We start from the raw sequence: 21,597 nt of genomic DNA on the forward strand, positions 1-21,597 counted from the left end.
AAGTGTATGAATTACCAGACAACTTGCAGATTTATGTGATCACTGTATATGTATTGCTAATGCTTGTTTCTGTAATTGAGTTAATTATTTAGACCTATACAAGATGTTAAGTGGGCTGACTACCTTATGATTTTCAGGGTGAAGCATGAATACATGTGTCCTACTCTAATAATTATAGTTAGTTGGCTGTGATGTCAGACTTAATTATGCGCAGTGACTTCTGAATTCCTTTCATGGTCAGTGCTTCAAGGGCTGCACAGCTGGGGCAAGGAATGTAATATATATGTGGTGGAACAGTAACCGTGGAATAAGTTAAACGTGTTATCTGAAAGGATGGGTGTAGGAAGTTGGCTCTGTATATACTATCTCAAAGTAAGAGATAGTGTGCACAGAGTCCAAGGATTCCCCTTAGAGGTAAGATAGTGGCAAAAATAGATAATTCTAATGCTCTATTTTGTGGTAGTGTGGTCGAGCAGTAGGCTTGGCAGAGGGTAGTGTTAAGCATTTGTTGTACACACACAGGCAATAAATGAGGAACACACTCTCAAAGACTTAACTCCAGACCAATAGTTTTTATATAGAAAAATATATTTTATTAATTTATGTTAGAACCACAAGATTCAAGATTTGAAGTAAATACATAAAATGCAAGGTACTGCACACAGGTAAGTAAGGAACTTTGAATTAGAGCAGTAACAAACACAATTTTAGTTAAATGGCAATAAGCTATTTTAAAAGTGGGCACTGTGTAAAAATCAACAGTTCATGGGGGAGGTAAGTATTGGTTAGTTTTTCAGGTTAGCAAGGCACTTACAAGTTCAAGTTCCTGGGCATAGGCAGTCCACCGTTGGGGGTTCAAGGCAACCCCAAAGCCTCCGCACCAGCAACACAGGGCCGGTCAGGTGCAGAGGTCAAAGGAGGGCCCAAAACACATAGGTGCCTATGGAAAACAGGGGTGGTCTGGTTCCAGTCTGCCAACAGGTAAGTACCGGCGTCTTCGGAGGGCAGACCAGGGGGGTTTTGTAGAGCACTTGGGGGGGGGGGGGGACACAAGCAGGCACACAAAACACACCCTGAGCGGCATAGGGGCGGCCGGGTGCAGTGTGCAAAGCAGGTGTTGGGTTGTCAATAGGAATCAATGGAGGGACCAGAGGGTCACTCTAGCGGTGCAGGCAGGGCACAGGGGGGCTTCTCGGGCCAGCCACCGCCTGGGCTAGGCAGAGGATCGCCTGATGGTCACTCCTGCACTGGAGTTCAGTTCCTTCTGGTCCTGGGGGCTGTGGGTGCAGTGCTTAGTCCAGGCGTCAGGTTCTTTGTTCCAGGCAGTCGCGGTCAGGGGGAGCCTCTGAATTCTCTCTGCATGCGTCGTTGTGGGAGTCCATGGGGGGTCGTCTCGGGTTACTCACGAGGTCGCAGTCGCCTGAGAGTCCTCCCTGTAGTGTTGGTTCTCTGGAGCTCGAGCCGGGGGCGTCGGGTGCAGAGGGTGAAGTCTCATGCTTCTGGCGGGAAGAGTGAGTTCTTTGAAAGTTGCAAAGTTGTTGCTGTTTGTGAACAGTGGCGCTGTTCTCTGAGTTTCTTGGTCCTTCGGGTTCAGGGCAGTCCTTTGAGGCTTCAGAGGTCGCTGGTCCCTGTCGAATGCATCGCTGTGCAGGTTCTTTGAGTCTGGAGACAGGCCGGTAGGGCTGGGGCCAAGTCAGTTGTCGTCTCTGCAGGGCTTTCAGGTCAGCAGTCCTCCTTCTTGTTGTAGGTTGCAGGAATCTGATTTCCTGGGTTCTGGGCCCCCCCCTAAATACTAGATGTAGGGGTGTGTTTAGTTCAGGAGGGCAGTAGCCAATGGCTACTGTCCTGGAGGGTGGCTACACCCTCTTTGTGCCCCTCCCTGAGGGGGCACATCCCTAATCCTATTGGGGGAATCCTCCAGTCTCAAGATGGAGGATTTCTAAAGGCAGGGGCCACCTCAGCTCAGGACACCTTAGGGGCTGTCCTGACTGGTGGGTGACTCCTCCTTGTTTTTCTCATTATTTCCTCCAGCCTTTCCGCCAAAAGTGGGGGCAGTGGCTGGAGGGGCGGGCATCTCCACTAGCTGCTTTCCTGAAAGACATCAGTCTGGGAGGCTGTGGAGTCTGTCTCATTTTCCACCAGTGAAGTGAAAAAGAATGTACACACCTTTAAAGATTGTATTGTTTTATGTTTTAGGACTTATGAGACCACTGTCTAGCCCTCCTTTCAGGATTAGTTCTTCAAGTCCCTTCACTCATTCACAAATCCTTTCACCAAATCTTAATGTTAGATTAATCTAACTTCATGTGAAGACTAACATACACAAATTTCATTGTGTTATTATTTAATAAACTGAAAAAATGACCAACATTTTGTAGCCTTGTGTGGAAAACCAAATACATGAAATGATTAATTAACGTGTGGAACCCCCTTTAGAATCAGTAACATTTCCTATAAGAGGTTAACCAACTTTTTCACATCACATGAGAGGAATTCTGGTCCGCTCCCCCTCACAAAACTGCTTCATTTCTTTGATGTGTGAGGGCCTACTTTTATGCACAGCTGTGTGTCTGTAAGTACACTATGGAATTTTAGCACTTGACTTGATTTGACTTAGCTATTTGAAGTTCCTAATTTATTCATTTTCATTGATTCAGTAGCACATTTATTGGTGTTTTATGGATCACTGCCCTGTTGCATGATCCGCTTTTGCTTAAGCTGTTGCTCTTGGACATATAGGTGGTCATTCTGACCTCGGCGGTAAAAGGCGCCTACCGCCGGTCAGAAATCCTCCATAATCCCACCGCGGTCGCGGAAACCCGCCACGGTCATTCTGACCCGCAGAAGGCAAACCTCCTAAAATCCGACCGCCACAACAGACCGCCAGACCAGCGGTCGGCGGAAAGGTGGAGGTGAGCAAACCTCCACCGTCACGCCAACAGAAATACGCCCATCCCATTACGACCCACGAATCCACGCGGCGGTCATTCAAACGCGGTATTCCATTGGCGGGACACACCGGCGCGGTCAGAATACACACAAACGGACAAAACTCAGCCACATTGGACGATTTGAATCCCACACACCTGATACACATACACACACCACTCCCACACACACAATACAATATAAAACACACACCCACATCACCCACAAACCCCTACGCTTAAAAATTCGTAAAGAAGACAAGAGCGAGACACCAGCATCCGAAACATAACAGCCACAGCCACTCAACACCATCACCCACACACTATCCACACACAAAACAACACACACCACCACACTCAACTCACTGAAATACACATACTCCACCCCACACATCATACACACCACCCCATGGCACCCCAAAGACAACCCCGCTTCACAGACGAAGAACTCAGGGTCATGGTGGAGGAAATCGTTCGGGTAGAGCCCCAGCTGTTCGGCACACAGATACAATACACCAGTATTGCCCGGAGGACGGAGCTATGGCAGAGGATTGTCGACAGGGTGAACGCAGTGGGACAGCACCCCAGAAATCGGGAAGACATCAGGAAGCGATGGAACGACCTACGGGGGAAGGTGCGTTCCATGGTATCCAGGCACAACATCGCCGTGCAGAAGACTGGCGGAGGACCCCCACCTCAACCCCCACAATTCACATCATGGGAGGAGGAAGTCTTGAACATCCTGCATCCTGACGGCCTCGCAGGAGTCGGCGGAGGAATGGATACTGGTAAGTTGAAGCTCCAATACTGCTTCCCCCCCACCTGCATGCCAAATCAGACCCCAACCCTCACCCCCATCCTCGAACCCCACCCTCACCCCCACCCCCATCCTCACCCCCACCCTCACCCCCACCACCATCCTCACCCCCACCACCATCCTCACCCCCACCACCATCCTCACCCCCACCCCCAGCACACCTATTCCCCGCCAATGTCTCACCATCACAACCCACACATCCCAAAACCTAGGCCTGCATGCGTCCACTAAGCATGGACACCCATCACCAAAGCATGCCCAATGCATATACACATCCCCCCCACAAGCCACCCTCACCAAAGCCCCCACACACGAATGCCAGCACTTGGGGACACGAGAACCCACAGATACACCCATATGCCACACATTGAAACTATAACCATACCTCTATACCCCTGCAGGACCCGACCGTCAACACACCGCGGCGGAGGGGCCAGAATTATCCCCACCCCCCACCCAAGAGGCCGTCAGCGATGACAGCAGCTCTGTCGATCTGGACACCGATGACCAGCCCGGACCATCGGGGACCTCTGGACAGTCGGTTCCCCTCACACAGGCACAGGCCACTACAGACCCTAACCCCTCTGGGAACACCAGCACAGCTCCCACCCAGCGGGCCCATGCCTCTGTCTCCAGGGCGCGTCAATCTGCGGTGTGTCTACCACTACAGGGCACCCAGGATAACCCACCACCCCAACAACAACAGGGACCTGGGGGCAGTGGTAGTGGGCACACCGGCCAGGGGGCAGAGGCCCAGGGAAACAGGGCAACTCGGCGGGCAGCTGTGCGACAGGGGGGGGAGGAGAGGCCCAGGGAACCCACTCTCCACGAGGTCCTCACCACCATCATGGGAGCATACAACCGCTCCCAGGAGACGATGGCGACGGTACTGGCCCGGTTCCAGGAGATCCAGGTGCTGCAGGAGGAACACTATCGGGGGTACAGGGAGGACATCAGAGCCATCAACACCACCCTGGTTACCATGGTAGGGCTGCTGCAGGACCTCGTAAACAGCAGGGCGGACACTGAACAACACCCAAGGGCCCCTGCCACTAGCCTGGACCAAGAACAGCCATCCACCTCCGCCGGCGCTAGTGGACAGGAGGCCCCCGCACAGCAGCAGCCCACCAGACCCCCACCTCCTGCAGGAGAAGAACCACCCCGCAAGAGGGCCCTGAGATCTCGCAAGAAGACAGAGTAGGATGTCAAGACCCCCGCCAGCAATGGATACCACCTGATGTCATCCCACTGTCCCACATTGTCACCCTGTCCATCCTTGAACTGCCCATGCTCCATCTCTCCACAGGCCTCTGGACAATGTACCTGTGTGACTGTTACTCTGGACTCTGCCATGGACTTTCCTTCACCATAGCCCCCACCCACTTGAAACCACCCATCCCATTTTGAGCACTTCAATAAACACCTATTTTGCACCAAAATATCAGGAGTCTGGCTGTGATTTCAATAGATTGTAATTGACATGACAGTGCAAATATGTCCTTGTACATGGTGAAGTCAACAAACAGCTGCCACAAAGCTGTAGTCCATGGGGAAACGAAGCACAGGACTCGTAGTGGGGACCCCAGATCTGAAATAGGGAGGGAAAAGCCAAAACTCAGTCATCATACACTGGGGCAAATAGACAGGCAGCAGAGATGCTGCAGAGTAGTTAACATTTACTAAATTATCTTTGAAATGTTACCTGTGTCCTATTGGAAGTACTGTTCAATGATTCTGTCCCTGTTGTCTGTTTCAGCCCCGTCGTCTTCCTCCTCGTCACTCTCCTCAGGTTCCACCGCTGCCACAACACCACCGTCTCGACCATCCTCCTGCAGGAAAGGCACCTGGCGGCGCAAAGCCAGGTTGTGAAGCATGCAGCAGGCCACGATGATGTGACACACCTTCTTAGGTGAGTACATTAGGGATCCACCGGTCATATGCAGGCAGCGAAACCTGGCCTTTAGGAGGCCAAAGGTGCGTTCGATCACCCTCCTAGTACGCCCATGGGCCTCATTGTACCGTTCCTCTGCCCTGGTCCGGGGATTCCTTACTGGGGTCAGTAGCCACGACAGGTTGGGGTACCCAGAGTCCCCCACTAGCCATACACGGTGTCTCTGTAGCTGTTCCATCACGTAAGGGATGCTGCTATTCCTGAGGATGTAGGCGTCATGCACTGACCCTGGGAATTTGGCATTTACATGCGAGATGTACTGGTCAGCCAAACACACCACCTGGATGTTCATTGAATGGTAATTTTTCCTGTTCCTGTACACCTGCTCCCTGTCTCTTGGGGGAACCAAAGCCACATGGGTCCCATCAATGGCACCAATTACGTTGGGAATATGTCCAAGGGCGTAGAAATCACCCTTCACTGTAGCCAATTCGCCCACCTCAGGGAAAATGATGTAGTTCCTCACGGATTTCATCAGGGCAGACAACACTCTGGATAACACCTTCGAAAACATGGGCTGAGACATCCCGGAAGCAATTCCCAAGGTTGTCTGAAATGACCCACTTGCCAAGAAATGTAGTACTGACATGACCTGCACCAGAGGGGGAATCCCTGTGGGTTGGCGGATGGGGGACATCAGGTCGGGCTCCAGCCGGGCACACAGTTCATGGATAGTGGCACGGTTAAGACGGTAGGTCAGGATAATGTGGCGTTCTTCCATTGTCGACAGGTCCACCAGCGGTCGGTACACGGGAGGATTCATCCGTCTCCTCGCCCAACCCAGCGGACGGTGCCTAGGAAGGACAACATGGAGCACACAGTCAAGCAACCCACAGGTACGTACTCACAGCTAGCACAGTATACGATTCTCTATGCAGTGAATGGCGTGTCTGAGTGGCTATGCAAGGCCTAGGCCTGTGTGACGCAGTTGAAATTGAGCCATGTGGGCCCTGGAAATGGCGGCTGCCTGACCTGTGAAGTGTGACAATGGGATGTGAGGTCAATGCGCTGGCGTGGCACACCGCGGCGGGCGGCGGGCGAAGACCGCGGCGCGAAGCCGCATTGGTTAACATTGAAGCCTATGGGTTTCAGGAGCCAATGGCGAAGGGCGCCGGCGGTGGCGGGACGCACCGCCGCGGTACGCACCGCCGCGGACGTGACCGCCATTTTCTATCTACTTATCCACTTGCGACTTGAACTTTCACAGGAGAGGACCTATACTGCAAGTGTTGCTGTGACCTCGGTCTGGAAGGGACAATGGCTGCTGCGACTGGGGAAAGGGCCCCTGCCTTCACTGGAGAGGAGTTGGAGAAACTTGTGGATGGGGTCCTCCCCCAGTATGCGCTACTCTACGGTCCTCCAGACCAACAAGTGAGTTTAATTCAATATGGATTTGGGGCCACTGGCTGGCTTGGGGGCCTGGCGGGGATGGGGGGCATGTTGGGCATGGCGGGGGGCCTGGCGGGGATGGGGGGCATGTTGGGCATGGCGGGGGGCCTGGCGGGGATGGGGGGCATGTTGGGCATGGCGGGGGCATGGCGGGGATGGGGGGCATGTTGGGCATGGCGGGGGGATGGGGGGCATGTTGGGCATGGCGGGGGGCCTGGCGGGGGGCCTGGCGGGGATGGGGGGCATGTTGGGCATGGCGGGGGGCATGGCGGGGGGCATGGCGGGGGGCCTGGCGGGGATGGGGGGCGTTGGGCCACTGGAAAGGAAAATGCTGAGAAACTTGAACGTGGTATTTCTCCCTCCCTGTACGTGTCACATAGGTCCGCGCCCATGAGAAGATCGGGATTTGGCGTGCCATCGCCAAGGAAGTCCGGGCCCTGGGGGTCCACCATCGACGGGGCACCCACTGCCGCAAGAGGTGGGAGGACATCCGCCGCGGGACCAAGAAGACCGCCGAGTCTCTGCTGGGGATGGCCTCCCAACGTAGGCGGGGTGCCTGCCGTCAACTGAGCCCCCTGATGTTCCGGATCCTGGCGGTGGCCTACCCTGAATTGGATGGGCGCGTGAGGGCAGCACAGCAGACACAAGGGGGTGAGTACAAGCATTATCTACTCTGTTGTCGCGCACTGGAGGTGTCTGGGTGGGGGAGGAGGGCTGGGGGTCCCCCTAGGCCAGGGCGATATCTGTAGGCTGGGCACCCCCGTAAGCCCCTGTGTCCCCAGCCACCACCCTCAGTAGTTTGTCAGTACAGCCATCCCTGGGCCGTGTCATCCATGGGTGCAGTTGTCAACTCTAGGCGTGTAGGGCATGTTCCACGGAATGCGTAGCGTACCCCAAGTGCGCAACTTAGTGCAGGGGGCATCTGTGTCTGTCATGTCCGCTAACTGTACCGGAGATCCATGTACTCAATATCCCTTTATTTCTCTCTCCCCCCCCCTTTTTGTTTGTCTTTCTGTGCTTGTGTGCATCAGCATCATCAGGCGGAGGAGAAGTGGCATCGGGGCAGGAGGGAGCTGCATCTCACATGGCCCAGGAGGGCCATGCCACAGAGTCAGACTGGACCAGTGAGACGGAGGGCGAGGGGAGCTCCACGACGGGGACGACTGGACCCTGCAGCGACACGGACACGTCCTCGGAAGGGGGCTCCCTTGCGGGGGTGGCACCATCCGTGCCCCCCGCCATTACAGGTACAGCCGCCACCCAGCGCACCATCTCCGCCCTCCCAGCAGCCCCTCCGCGTTCGCCCCGTGCCCGCTCTGCCAGGAAGCCGGGCATCTCCTTCGCCCCAGGCACCTCAGGCCCTGCCCCTGTTACCCCCGCTGCCCTCAGTGAGGAGGTCATTGACCTCCTCCGAACGCTCATTGTTGGGCAGACTACCCTTTTGAATGCCATCCAGGGGGTGGAGAGGGAGGTTCATCGCAGCAATGCGTACCTGGAGGGCATTCATTCGGGTCAGGCTGCCCATCAGCGATCGTTCCAGGCTCTGGCCTCAGCACTGACGGCAGCCATTGTCCCTGTCTCCTGCCTGCCTCTACTAACTCCCTCCTCCCAGTCTCCTGTTCCTCTGCCTGTCCCACCCACACCATCAGACCAGCCTGCACACACCTCAACACCCAAGAGAAGCTCATCCAAACATAAGCACCACAGATCACGCAGACATTCACACACGCAACATTCCGATGCAGACATGCCAACAGTCACTACCACCTCTGTGACCCCCACCTCCTCGTCTCCCTCCTCCCTCCCTGTGACGTCTACACTCACACCTCCATTCACCTCACCATCAGCCAGTGTTTCCATCACCAGCACACCCTCCACTCCAGTCCGCACACGTGCAGTCACCACCCCCACTGCCATTTACACGTCCCCTGTGTCCTCTCCCACTGTGTCTGTCACCCCCTCTTCCACACCACACAAACGCAGCCACCCACCCACCCAACAGCCATCCACCTCACGACAGCCTATCCCTCCTGCACCTGCACCCAAAGACAGCAAACGTGACTCACCTACAACCACATCCTCTCCCTCAACTCCCATTCCCACTGTACCTACCACTCTCCATTGTCCCAAGAAGCTCTTCCTCGCCACTACTAACTTCTTTCCTGACCCTGAGCCCCCCCCTCCTTCTCGTCGGGGTAAGAAGAGCACCTCAGCCACCACCAGCCCTGCAGCCCCCTTGACAAGGGTGCAGGGGTATTGGAGCCCGCCAGCCCGCATGTCTGGATCTTCGCCCAGCAGCAAGGGGACAGCCAGCCCACCCCCTGGGAAGAGGAGCAGAAGGCGGAAGGGGCGCCGCAGGAGCCCGCCTTCTACATCCCCCCCGGACACCACCCAGAGACAGTCACCAGCCACAGCTCCAAAGGGAGGAAAGGGCCACAGGCCGACGACTAAGGAGGGCAAGGGCAGCAAGTTGGAGAGGTCAGGCAGCAGGCCTGCTGCCCAGGAGGAGCCCACAACCCCCATAGCCGCTGCCCCGGGAGGAACCGGCACAGCTGCCCCGGGAGAGCCCACCACCCCCATAGCCGCTGCCCAGGGAGGACCCAGCCCAGCTGGCCAGGAGGGCCCCACCACCCACAGCCCAGGTGGGCAGTGAAGGAGCACCATCCCCGCTGCCCAGGAGGGCACCACCAGGCAATTAGCAGTTGGCCATAGACCGTCCGCCGTCTCAAGAACCGCTGAACTGGGCCCTTCAAGGCAAGAACCGCTGAACTGGGCCCCGCCGTCTCAAGAAGCGCTGAACTGGGCCCTTCAAGGCAAGAACCGCTGAACTGGGCCCTTCAAGGCAAGAACCCGCTGAACTGGGCCCCGCCGTCTCAAGAAGCGCTGAACTGGGCCCCGCCGTCTCAAGAACCGCTGAACTGGGCCCTTCAAGGCAAGAACCGCTGAACTGGGCCCCGCCGTCTCAAGAAGCGCTGAACTGGGCCCCGCCGTCTCAAGAACCGCTGAACTGGGCCCTTCAAGGCAAGAAGCGCTGAACTGGGCCCCGCCGTCTCAAGAAGCGCTGAACTGGGCCCCGCCGTCTCAAGAAGCGCTGAACTGGGCCCTTCAAGGCAAGAACCGCTGAACTGGGCCCTTCAAGGCAAGAACCGCTGAACTGGGCCCCGCCGTCTCAAGAAGCGCTGAACTGGGCCCCGCCGTCTCAAGAACCGCTGAACTGGGCCCTTCAAGGCAAGAACCGCTGAACTGGGCCCGCCGTCTCAAGAAGCGCTGAACTGGGCCCCGCCGTCTCAAGAACCGCTGAACTGGGCCCTTCAAGGCAAGAAGCGCTGAACTGGGCCCCGCCGTCTCAAGAAGCGCTGAACTGGGCCCCGCCGTCTCAAGAAGCGCTGAACTGGGCCCCGCCGTCTCAAGAAGCGCTGAACTGGGCCCCGCCGTCTCAAGAAGCGCTGAACTGGGCCCCGCCGTCTCAAGAACCGCTGAACTGGGCCCTTCAAGGCAAGAACCGCTGAACTGGGCCCCGCCGTCTCAAGAAGCGCTGAACTGGGCCCCGCCGTCTCAAGAAGCGCTGAACTGGGCCCCGCCGTCTCAAGAACCGCTGAACTGGGCCCTTCAAGGCAAGAACCGCTGAACTGGGCCCCGCCGTCTCAAGAACCGCTGAACTGGGCCCTTCAAGGCAAGAACCGCTGAACTGGGCCCCGCCGTCTCAAGAACCGCTGAACTGGGCCCTTCAAGGCAAGAACCGCTGAACTGGGCCCCGCCGTCTCAAGAAGCGCTGAACTGGGCCCCGCCGTCTCAAGAACCGCTGAACTGGGCCCTTCAGGGCAAGAACCGCTGGCCCTTTGGCAGACGTGGCAGGGCAGGATCTATCTCGGGCAGGGCTGCAGGATGTCCTCTGGCCAACTTGCCTCCTCCAGTGGCAGTGGGGTCTGTTATGGACTGTATGGACTGTGGCTTTGCTCTCCCCAGGATGGCCCAGTGGGCAGGCCACCCACTGTATGGACTGTTTGGACTGTGGCTTTGCTCTCCCCAGGATGGCCCAGTGGGCAGGCCACCCACTGTATGGACTGTTTGGACTGTGGCTTTGCTCTCCCCAGGATGGCCCAGTGGGCAGGCCACCCACTGTATGGACTGTATGGACTGTGGCTTTGCTCTCCCCAGGATGGCCCAGTGGGCAGGCCACCCACTGTATGGACTGTTTGGACTGTGGCTTTGCTCTCCCCAGGATGGCCCAGTGGGCAGGCCACCCACTGTATGGACTGTATGGACTGTGGCTTTGCTCTCCCCAGGATGGCCCAGTGGGCAGGCCACCCACTGTATGGACTGTTTGGACTGTGGCTTTGCTCTCCCCAGGATGGCCCAGTGGGCAGGCCACACACTGTATGGACTGTTTGGACTGTGGCTTTGCTCTCCCCAGGATGGCCCAGTGGTGATGGAGTCCCCTCGTGGATCTGGCGTCGTGTACTCAAGTGGCTGAGGTGCCCCCCCTTCCCTTCCCCCTGAGGTGCCTGTCCTATTTTCTTTCTGATGCCCCTGCAGTGTTCTCTCCGTGGAGTTCTTGTCGTGGGACTGGGCCTTGCCCCTTTGCACAGGACCCCTGTGATCCACGGACAGTGGTTGGACTACATTTAGTAGCTGTATATATTTTGTACATAGTTTATTTATTTATTGGGATTAATGGTGTACATATTTCAATATATCTGCCCGTTTATGATCTCTTCTTTTGGTCTTTGCATTATTTCGGAGGGGGGTGGTTTGTGGGTTGTGACAGTGATCTGTGGGAATGCATTGATGTGTGTGTTGTAGTGGGTGTGGGTGGGTGGGTGTGTGCCGGTAATCTTTTCCCTCCCCTGTGTCGTAGGTGCCGTACTCACCGATGTCTTCCGCGCCGCCGGGCGTGCTCCTGGTATATGAGGAGGAATAGGAGTGCGGGGATGACCTGCAACTCTGGCTCCATACTGCCGGAATCTCGCGTGGAGTGCGTAGAGGTGAGCGTTTTCCCGTTCGTAGTCTGTTTCCGCCGTGTTCTTATCGGCGGTGCTCCCGCCCCGGAAAAGGTGGCAGATTGGTGGCTCGTAATAGGGTGGGCGGTACTTTGTCTGCCGCCGGGCTGTTGGCGGGAACCGCCGCGCTGTTTGTTTGTACCGCTGTGGCGGGCGGAGTGTTAAGTTGGCGGGCTGTGTTGGCGGTTCCCGCCAGGGTCAGAATTGCATATTTTAGACCGCCGGCCTGTTGGCGGCTTGGCCGCCGCTTTATCACCGACCGCCAGGGTCAGAATGAGGGCCATAGTCTGACATGTTCCTCTAGAATGTAAGATATGGAGAGACGTCTATGGGGGACTCAATGATATGGGGGCATCCAGGCCTCAGTTGTTACTCCTCCATTACTATACTAAGACATTGTTATAGTGAAATGCACTGTTTAGTTTTCACAAAAAATACGTCATTAGGTAGTGTCCCTGAGAACCTTTGAATGATCTTTTCTGAACTTAGACAACAGAAGTGCCCCCCATACTACTGTATGGCCAGAAAAGCATGTAAACTTGAATCCAGCTTTAATGAGAAGCTAGTGGAATATTTGCCTGATGTGGGAGATATGGCTCCATTTTGCATATTAAGTAACTAATATTCCCACTGATTTGGATGGTGGGCAGAGGGGGGAGTGGACAGACTGTAACAGCTAGTATACGTATTAGGGAGTCAGGATAAAAGTGTCCTGTGTGTGAACATTACTTTAATTGTGAAGACACTTATCACTCTTAAATATGACCATAAATATACAAATATTTTAATGCGAACCCTCAACCACCAACCTTGATGGCATGCTTCATCACTGGGCTGCCTCATTCTTCAGAAATTATTATAGTGTCAAATGGCCTCCTTGATTTCAGGGAGTATTTCTTATGTGTGTGGGATCCATGTGAGGGAGTAAAAAACAAGTGCCTTTAACTCTCCACTAAGAAATGCTATTCTTGGAAGGGTAGAGGGATGGTTAATACTGAGTAGAGACACCTAGGAGAATTACTACTCCTGCATGTCCTTGGCCAACAAGTTTCTGATGTAGTATAGCCCCATGGGGGGGGGGGGGGGGGGGGAGCGGTTCCCAGCTTTCATTAGGTTTTCGATGAACATTAAAGTGAACTGGGATGATGCAAGTTTGACAGATAATCTTTGTTGCTCGATTAATAAAAAACATTGCAATATAAAACATGGTAAAAATGCCAATTTTAAAATTACCAGCTGCAAAAGTCAAACAATTAAGTTCTTAAAATACTTCAAAACAGTGGGGGCAAGAATTTTGTCGGGCTGATTAAGGTCTTTGGGAAACCTACCTAATCAGGCTTATTAGTCATTAATAAAGCTGCCTGTTCGAACCCGGAAAGAAAGCAATTCTTTGCAGTCATAGATCGGTTTTAGAAACTGATTTCATGAGAAGATGGTAAAACATGTAGACTATCATTTGCTAGTTGTCAGCAGCCAAGGCACTCTACTGAGCAGATTCATTATGGGCATTAATAAGGCTACCTGTTGTGCACCAGAACGAAAACATTAATAAACGGTGAATTCATAAATCATGAATGGGTTTTAAAAAACTGAATTCAGAAGGAGATGGTAGAACATGTAAACTACCATTTCCGATTTATCATCCGTGGCACTTCGCACATCAAACAATTACCCCAAGTCGGCCATGGTCAGTTGCTTGTGAAACAGTTGTAGATACTTTACCCCCCTGCAGCAGAATTAAATTTACTCACCCTTGAGCCAAGTTATTACCGCCGCTCTGCTGTAGCAGACATTATGAGTTTAAAAAATCCTGTTTTAGCAGCTTTCTTCTTTCCAGGCCTAGAGACGGACAGGTGTAAAAGGCATGCAACAACGTTTCTCGATTATGGCCACATAAGTGGCAGTTTTGGTCAGAATATTGATCTTTCCAGGAGGGGCGAGCATTCTTTGGTATCGAAGAATCCCATTCGATATAGCAAGAATTGATGTTTTACTTGAATGGAAAAGTGTTCAGCTAAATAACGTTGTGGGGACAGAGTTGAATAAGACCCCAGGACTGCCCAGGCATGCCGTCTTTTGGCCAAAGAGGCCTTGTCTGTAATGAGCAATAGGGAGCGGACAGAGATGTTAACTATTCTGTTAAATGCAGACTTCCCCCATGCCCACTTCCATGCTTCTTCCATCCCAGACTTTGGATGACTTGATTTAGGGAGCTTCCCCAAGTTCCTTTTCTGTTGCTGATTTGTTGCGCCTGCACTTCTTGCCAGCAGGAATGGCTTATGGAGGTTTTTCTCCATGGACCCTAGTCTCCATGATGCTTTAATAAAGGCTCCCTTTCTAACAGAGTAGTCCTCTTCTATCTATGGAAAGAGTCAGACAGGGTCTATTAGACCTGACATCCTTGGTTTGGTCTTCCCCCAAACATTTTGTCTTCACCCCTCCTGTTTTTTTAAATGTGTTTTTGTTGGTGTTAGGAATATCTTTACTTTATCACTTCTAACCAGTGCTAAAGTGTAAGTGCTTTCTCTTTTAAACTTGGTAAAAATATCTTACATCCAATTGGCACATTTAATGTATTTGTAAATCCTTGTACACTGATAGTACATGTGCACAGAGCCTGTAAATTAAATGCTTATAGTGGACCTGCAGCTCTCATTGTGTAACCACTAAAGCAGCACTTTAAAACATACCTCAGGCCTGCAATTTCAGCCTATTGTGCAGTTTTAAACTTCCAATTTGAGCCCCCCCCTTGGACAGAGGAGAAACAGTGGGTGTCCTTCTGCTCCACCTCTGTGCTGCATTTGGGATAGTCTCCCACAGTACACTTATCAGAAGATTGCACAAGCTCGACACCCAAGGACCTACCCTCAGTTGGGTTTGCGCCTTCCTCACGGGAAGAACCCAAAAAGTCAGGCTGCCACTCTTCACATTGGAGGCCAAGAGCCTGATCTGTTGACTCTTTCAGGGATCGTCTCTCAGCCCTACCCTGTTCAATATCTACATGGCTCCACTCACCAACATTATCCGATCGCAAGCCATCACCCTCATCTCCTATGACATCCTCTCCAACATCATCAGTTGTGTAACCATGGTAGCAGAATGAATGTTAATGAACTGCTTGATGATCAACTCCGGCAAGACGTAAGTACTTGTCTACGGAAACAGGACTTTCCAGTAGCACGCCACCTGGTGGCTGACAGAGCTAGGAGCAACACCCACCAACCACTCCAGAAATCCAGGAATAATCCTGGAAGAACAAGCACAACATGACGGCATAAGTCAACCCAGTGAATGCTGCTTGCTTCCACATATGCTATGAAAAATCTTCAAGTGGTTACCACATAACACCAGTCGCATCGTCACCCAAGCGTTCATCACAGGCAATCATGACTTCAGTAACACACTCTACGCCGGTAACTCCAGGCAGATCCTATGAACTTGAGACCATTCAGAACGCTGCCCCAAGACTTAGTCTTGCACCCACATCTCACCCCCACCTCAGAGAGCTCCACTGGCTCCCCATTCAGAAACACAGTCAATTCATACTCCTCACGCAGACATACAAAGCCGTACACAACCCTGGGCCAGCATATGTGAACAGTCGCATACACTTTCACCACACTACCAGATACCTATGCTCAGCCTCGCTCTCTCTCGCACACACACCCCACATTCACAAAAACAGAGTAGGAGGTCACATCTGCTACATCGCACCCACAACATGGAACGGCCTCTCAGAGCACACCGTCTTGCTTCTGAAGATCCACAAGAACCTAAAGACTTGGTTATTTGATTAATTCTTTGGGGATCACACACCTGCACACCTGCTAATGCGACGGATACCCGCATGGGTGATTATTGCGTTATATGAATCGACGTAACATAACATTCCAAAACCTTCCATTTTTAACACATGTAAGTTACAGGTAAAATATGCCCCAAAAAGCTGATATTGCAGGGTCCATTGTGTTTAAAAAGTAGGACATGTGTTTTTAAGTTTTTTACATGTCCTGGTAGTGAAAACTCCTAAAATAGTTTTTCACTACTGTGAGGCCTATCTCCGTCATGGGATAACATTGGGCTACCTTATTACATTTAATAAGTGTTAACTTTTGATTCGGAGCAGAGAGGGATATCAAGTTTGGACTCAAATGAATTGAAGTATAAAATCCTCTCCTTAGAATGTTGACATTTTCCTGTCCTAACGATTTGGTGCCTACGGCTGGTGTCCTGGGTCACATGACCTTGGTGTTAGGCTTTGTGTATTCCTCTCACACACTGAGACAAAAGGGCTTAGGTGTGGGCAGGATGGGGCATCCAGAGAAGATAGTTAGGGCAGAGCTGTTCCCCGCCTCATTTGTACTTTAAAGGGGCTTGCCTCCATTACACACAAAAATCCTAACAATAGTCTTTTGTCATCCAAGACTTCTTGGAGCCTTAGCATGGGGAAAAATGAACTTTCCGGGACCAGGTGTGCAGGTAGCTGAGAACAGAGGTTTTTAAACTTTTGACTTCTGTGGACCCCACTTAATTGTTACTGAAATCCAGGGGCCCCAGCTGAATAATTATTGGAATCCGGGGACCCCTGCTGAGTCATTACTGGAAGCTGGAGATCCTGACCTAAACAATTTCGATGATTTGAATCACAAAACAATAAACAAATGATAAAACATTTTATTTAATTCACAAACAACTATAAAAACACAATTGTAACAGTAAGATTGGTGTTTTTCTAAATTCAATAAAGGCAACCCATTGTCTATAATATATTTCGCTTAATGCACTTGCACTGTTCTGCAAATTAATCTGATGATGCCAAATTAATTTGTAGCCTCCGATTTCAAATTCATTCACATTTATAGAACATTTTCAAATTTATATTTTACGTCATTATTTATATAAACTTTTATTAATTTGTAAATATTATCTAATTTTCCAAGCAGCCACGGACTCCAAGGGGCACCCGGACCACAGGTTAAGAATCCCTGGCCGAGAAGATTCTCCCAATTCAAAGGCTGGCATGAGATAAATATTGGACCCTCAGAACAACTCTCCAGTACTTCAGCTGCTTGAGGCCTGTCTTATTCCCCAGAGGATTGCCCTGGTGCTTGAGGCTTGCCCTGCTGTCTGAGGAAAAAGACTGGATCTGCTTCCTTCATCCCAGGCTAACCTGAGTGACTCTAAGAGTCAGTTGGCTGACAACCTGTCCTGAGCTTCAGGAACACAGCAAGCTCCAAATGCCTTCCTGCAGCTTCCCAGTTGGCCTGCTGCGACTGGACCTTCCTAAGTCCTGTTGATCTCTACTGGAGTGAGTTCCTGTACTGCAAGAGGTACCTCATGGGGTACTGGACTCTTGCCTGGCATCGGTGGAACTTCTCCTGTGAAGAAAAGAAGAAATCCTGAAGATTTGGGCTGTTTGCAGCCACACACAGGCTCGTTTCTCACCAAAACTGCTGCTTGTGATGACCACCAACGCGAAGCTCAACTGAACCAGACGCTTTGTGCTACAGCAGTGACGGACAGAGGGAGATCTGTATTTCATGTTACTGCAATGACAGCCGTGGTGACTGCGAATGGGAAACTCCAGCAACAACTGTTTGGGGGTGCCCAATGGGATCTTCACACTACAACAATGGTCTTTGACCCAGGCCTCCATGCTCTTATGTTACTGCCATAACCATCCACAGTGCTCTCCCTGCTCCTCACTGTCTCCTCCATAAACTAGACTCTTCGCACTGGACTTTGAGAATGTAACCTTTTTAGCTGGACTGACCTAGGCTGGGTATACGGCCCAGGCTTCATCACGCCCTTTTCCCCAGTCTGTACACGACCAGATGAAGGCAATTGGTGCTTTGTGCTTTTAGGCACAATACTTCCCTAAAACTTTAAAATTCAGTGTCCCCAGTTCTACTGATTGGATTTTTCTCGTTTTGGTCTCATTTTATTTTATAGATTTTTCTCTGTTTTTCTGAATTGGTATGGAACTTTTATTTTGTTATGTTTTCTCTTTATTACTTGTGTGTACTGCATAAATACTTTACACGTTGCCTCTAAGTTTTAAGCCTGAATGCCTTTGTGCCAGGCTACCAGGTAGTTAAGCATATGTTAATTTAGTGGCTTTTGTAGTTCACCTTGAAAAGGATTGTGGTTCTTGCTTGAGTAGTGTTTCTACCCCCCTCCCAACCCACCACATCAAAAATAAAATTTCTTACAGGGTCCAAATCTGATAGCCAACATACCTCCCTCAGCAAGGAACAGAGATGATTGTCTTGCCTCAAGACAGAGATAGCGGGACTCAGTGACATGCGATGGGTACGATTAGGTACCACATAATGTTGACATACTATTCTTATTATCACTGCAGTATATTCTGTGATACTAAGCACAGAGTTGGTTATGTTGCCTTAACAAACATATAGGACTCAACAATGACACACCATGGCCGGATAATAGGTAACTCGTAATAATGACATGCCATGCCAGTGGCACCACAGTATATCTATGACATCCGAAACAGATCATTGTCTTCCATACACTGTATAGTATTTGCAGTGGATCAATCAGTGCTTCTGCCATTTCCCAGCTGGGGTAATTTACATAGTTTTTAAGTATAACTACATGCACAATATTGTTGTCCTCAAAGGAGTGGTGTTACTCTAGAGATTAAGATAGTTCATATACGTACTGCCATTTTTTTTCCTCCAAATTTACAACGCCTGTGATGGAATCAAGCACTCTCATTTTTTGTTGATTCTCATTCCTTAATATGGTTTAAGCTGGTATTTACAAATCTCCCCCACACGGACATGTGACTGGTCTCTTTGGGAGGGATTTCACTCTCCTACAACGTGCTTTTACCTCTTATAAACATCACCACAGCCCACAATCTTCAACATTTGCAGGTGATCCATGGCATAATACGATCAAATCTGAGTGATCCCTTTGATTACACAAGTATACTGAGCCTGACGCCAGGTGACTCTCACAATGATTGACCGTGTTTGATTTCCCTTTTGATTGCTGTGTGTGACTACATGGGCATCCTCTGGTTTGCCCCCATTGGGCTCTAATTCCTGCATTTTTAGGATAAGAGTGTTTGAGTGAAGGACAGAATTAGGCAGTGTTACGGGTGGCTTGTTACTCCACATAGCCCTATGTGTTTCTTACACTTTTTTGTGTGTGATTTACTTTGTACATTTGCACAACTTTTGCTGTGGCACAAAGCATGCATAGAGTGACATGACTTGCAGCATCCTGCTTCTGTTTAATACTGTTTTGGGCCTTTCTATATACTTGAAGGACTACCCTCACCAAGGACTCAATGCAGAGAGTAAAGATGACTGACTGGGCTCGTCTCTAGGGAGTGTCTTCTCCCCATCATGTTATCTTGCAGTGTTTCATGGACATCCTGCCCCCACTGTTTGGGGTTTACATTCTCCTGCTCCCAAGAGAAGTTTGGGTGGTTGTGGAGTGGTGTCATAGTGCTCTAGGAGAGGAAGGAGAGGTCTCTCAGATGAGCTATGGCCCACGTGATGCTTGGCCGGCTACACTACTAAGTGTGGCCTCATTCCTGGCCTCAAGGGGAGCCCTGTGTGGTATAGCAGGGGTCGACAGTGCGGTGGCTCCTGTGGACGATTGTGTGGAGCAGGAGTGCCCGTCTAAGTGCGCCACCTGGAGACCAGCCCTGTGATGTTGCGGAGCGTTGGCCAGAGGGCCAGCCAGGGCTCCCGGTGCCCTGGATTGGAGTCCATTGGTGGTAGTAGTGACCCGCGCAGCTGGTCTAAAGTGGGCATGCTACTGGGCACGGAGTCAACTTTGTGTACGTCGTTGGGGTGGAGTCAGCCATGGGGGACAGAGAAGGGCACAGAGAAAGGGCTTTGACGGTATATGGGGTGATGCAATGAGGATGACTGCAGGGAGATCAAACAGTGCAGTGAGAGGAACAGTTGTCCCCGGCTTTCCCCATTCTACTTGTGGCCCTAGGGGAACCTTTCCATGGAACGGACACTGCCCTGTGCCTGGTGATGACTAGACTGTCTGACTGTGCCTGGACAGCAGGGCCCTCTGAGGGGCGGGTAACAGCATTGCTGGGATGTCAGATGTTGAGTGCGGCCTGGAAGTCCTTGTATAATGAATACTCTCCCTCTGTGAGTCCTGTGTCTGTCCTTGCAGTGCTCCGGACACTGCCCTACTCCTTTGGTGGAGGAGTGGGGAGGTAGAATCCAGGGGAGACTTTTTACTCTTGGAATCCCTTTGGGACTTGTGTGCTGCTTGCATTGGGGGTGGCTCTGACTTGTTCTGCCAACACTGCCTCGACCCCCCCCCCCCCCCCCCCCCCCCCTGCAGCCCCAGGTGGCTTTTCCCTGACTGAAGAAATCACTGGTTTCTTCCCTGTGCACTTTGTGTTCTGCGCCTCCAGGTTTTCTATGAAGCCCGCTGCTCAATCACATCCTGGGGCTGCAGTGACTATCTGCCTCAATGAACGATGGGGGGAGCTTTTAACTTGAACCCGGGGCGAACCTAGAGCTCATATATTGCACTGTCTCACATTTACTATGGGGGAGGACAGATCACAGAGGCAGTTGCAAGGTAATCCTATCGTGCAGTACACTTCCCCACGCCAGGCCACCCAGAGAATTACCAGAAAGGGACTCCAGGGCACTTCTGAGCGCTCACCGGAGCACCAGAGGGAGCCATCACGTGCTAACCTCCTGGAGGCCATACAGGGTTCAACAGCAGCCCTGGAGGGGCAAATTGCAGGAGTATCCATCGAAGTAAATATGCTCTGTGCGGATTTGTGAAAAGTATGAGATAAAGTTGACAATGTGGAAACCAACATTACTTTGCTTCAGACAGAGGCGTAGCCACTCAAACAGCAGATGACCCGCCTGACAGCGGTCCCTAGCACCCTTAAGAACCAAGTTGAGAACACTGAGTGCCGCTCAAAGAAGAATAATCTGCGCCTGTTGGGCTTCCCCGAACCGGCGTTAGAGCAGTCCTTGGAACACTTCCTGGAGCAATGAGAGAAAACCTACAGGGTTGTCCGCTCCTTTTTGTAATTGAGAGGACACATAGGGCTTTGGCGCAAGTTCCACCTCCAAGGGCACTCATGGCTCGCTAGTTGAATTATCTGGATAGAGATGTGATCCTGCGGGCTGCCATGGAGGCTCCCATTCCTCAGTTTGAAAATAGAAACATTGCAATTCATCCTGATTACACATGACAGTGTAGGGGCGCCATAAAACATTCTTGGAGGTCAAGAAACGGCTGCGTGCTATGGACTCTATGCACATGCCCCTCTATCCACCTCCATCTAAGCGACTTGAGGATGTCTGGTCGTCGTTGGACATGTCGGCTATACCACGGGTGTGTCCCTTGAGTGAAGTTGTACCATTCCCTGCCAGTGACAATCGGCGCAGGGCCCACTGCCCCTGGTCTAGGAATGCACTGCTGTCTGTGGAGGGTGGATCTGGCTGTGTTGTGATCTGAGACAGTGGCACCATGGACACATTG

General features: G+C 51.8%; 1 protein-coding gene across 3 annotated transcripts in view; it reads left to right on the forward strand.

The window, feature by feature from the left end:
* The window catches only part of LOC138248866 (zinc finger protein 25-like), a 135,966-nt gene that overhangs the window by 12,308 nt on the left and 102,061 nt on the right, over nt 1-21,597 (forward strand). The window lies entirely within an intron of this gene.

The sequence above is a fragment of the Pleurodeles waltl genome, chromosome 8 (assembly GCF_031143425.1).
Source record: "Pleurodeles waltl isolate 20211129_DDA chromosome 8, aPleWal1.hap1.20221129, whole genome shotgun sequence".
In the NCBI taxonomy this organism is placed as follows: Eukaryota; Metazoa; Chordata; class Amphibia; order Caudata; family Salamandridae; genus Pleurodeles; species Pleurodeles waltl.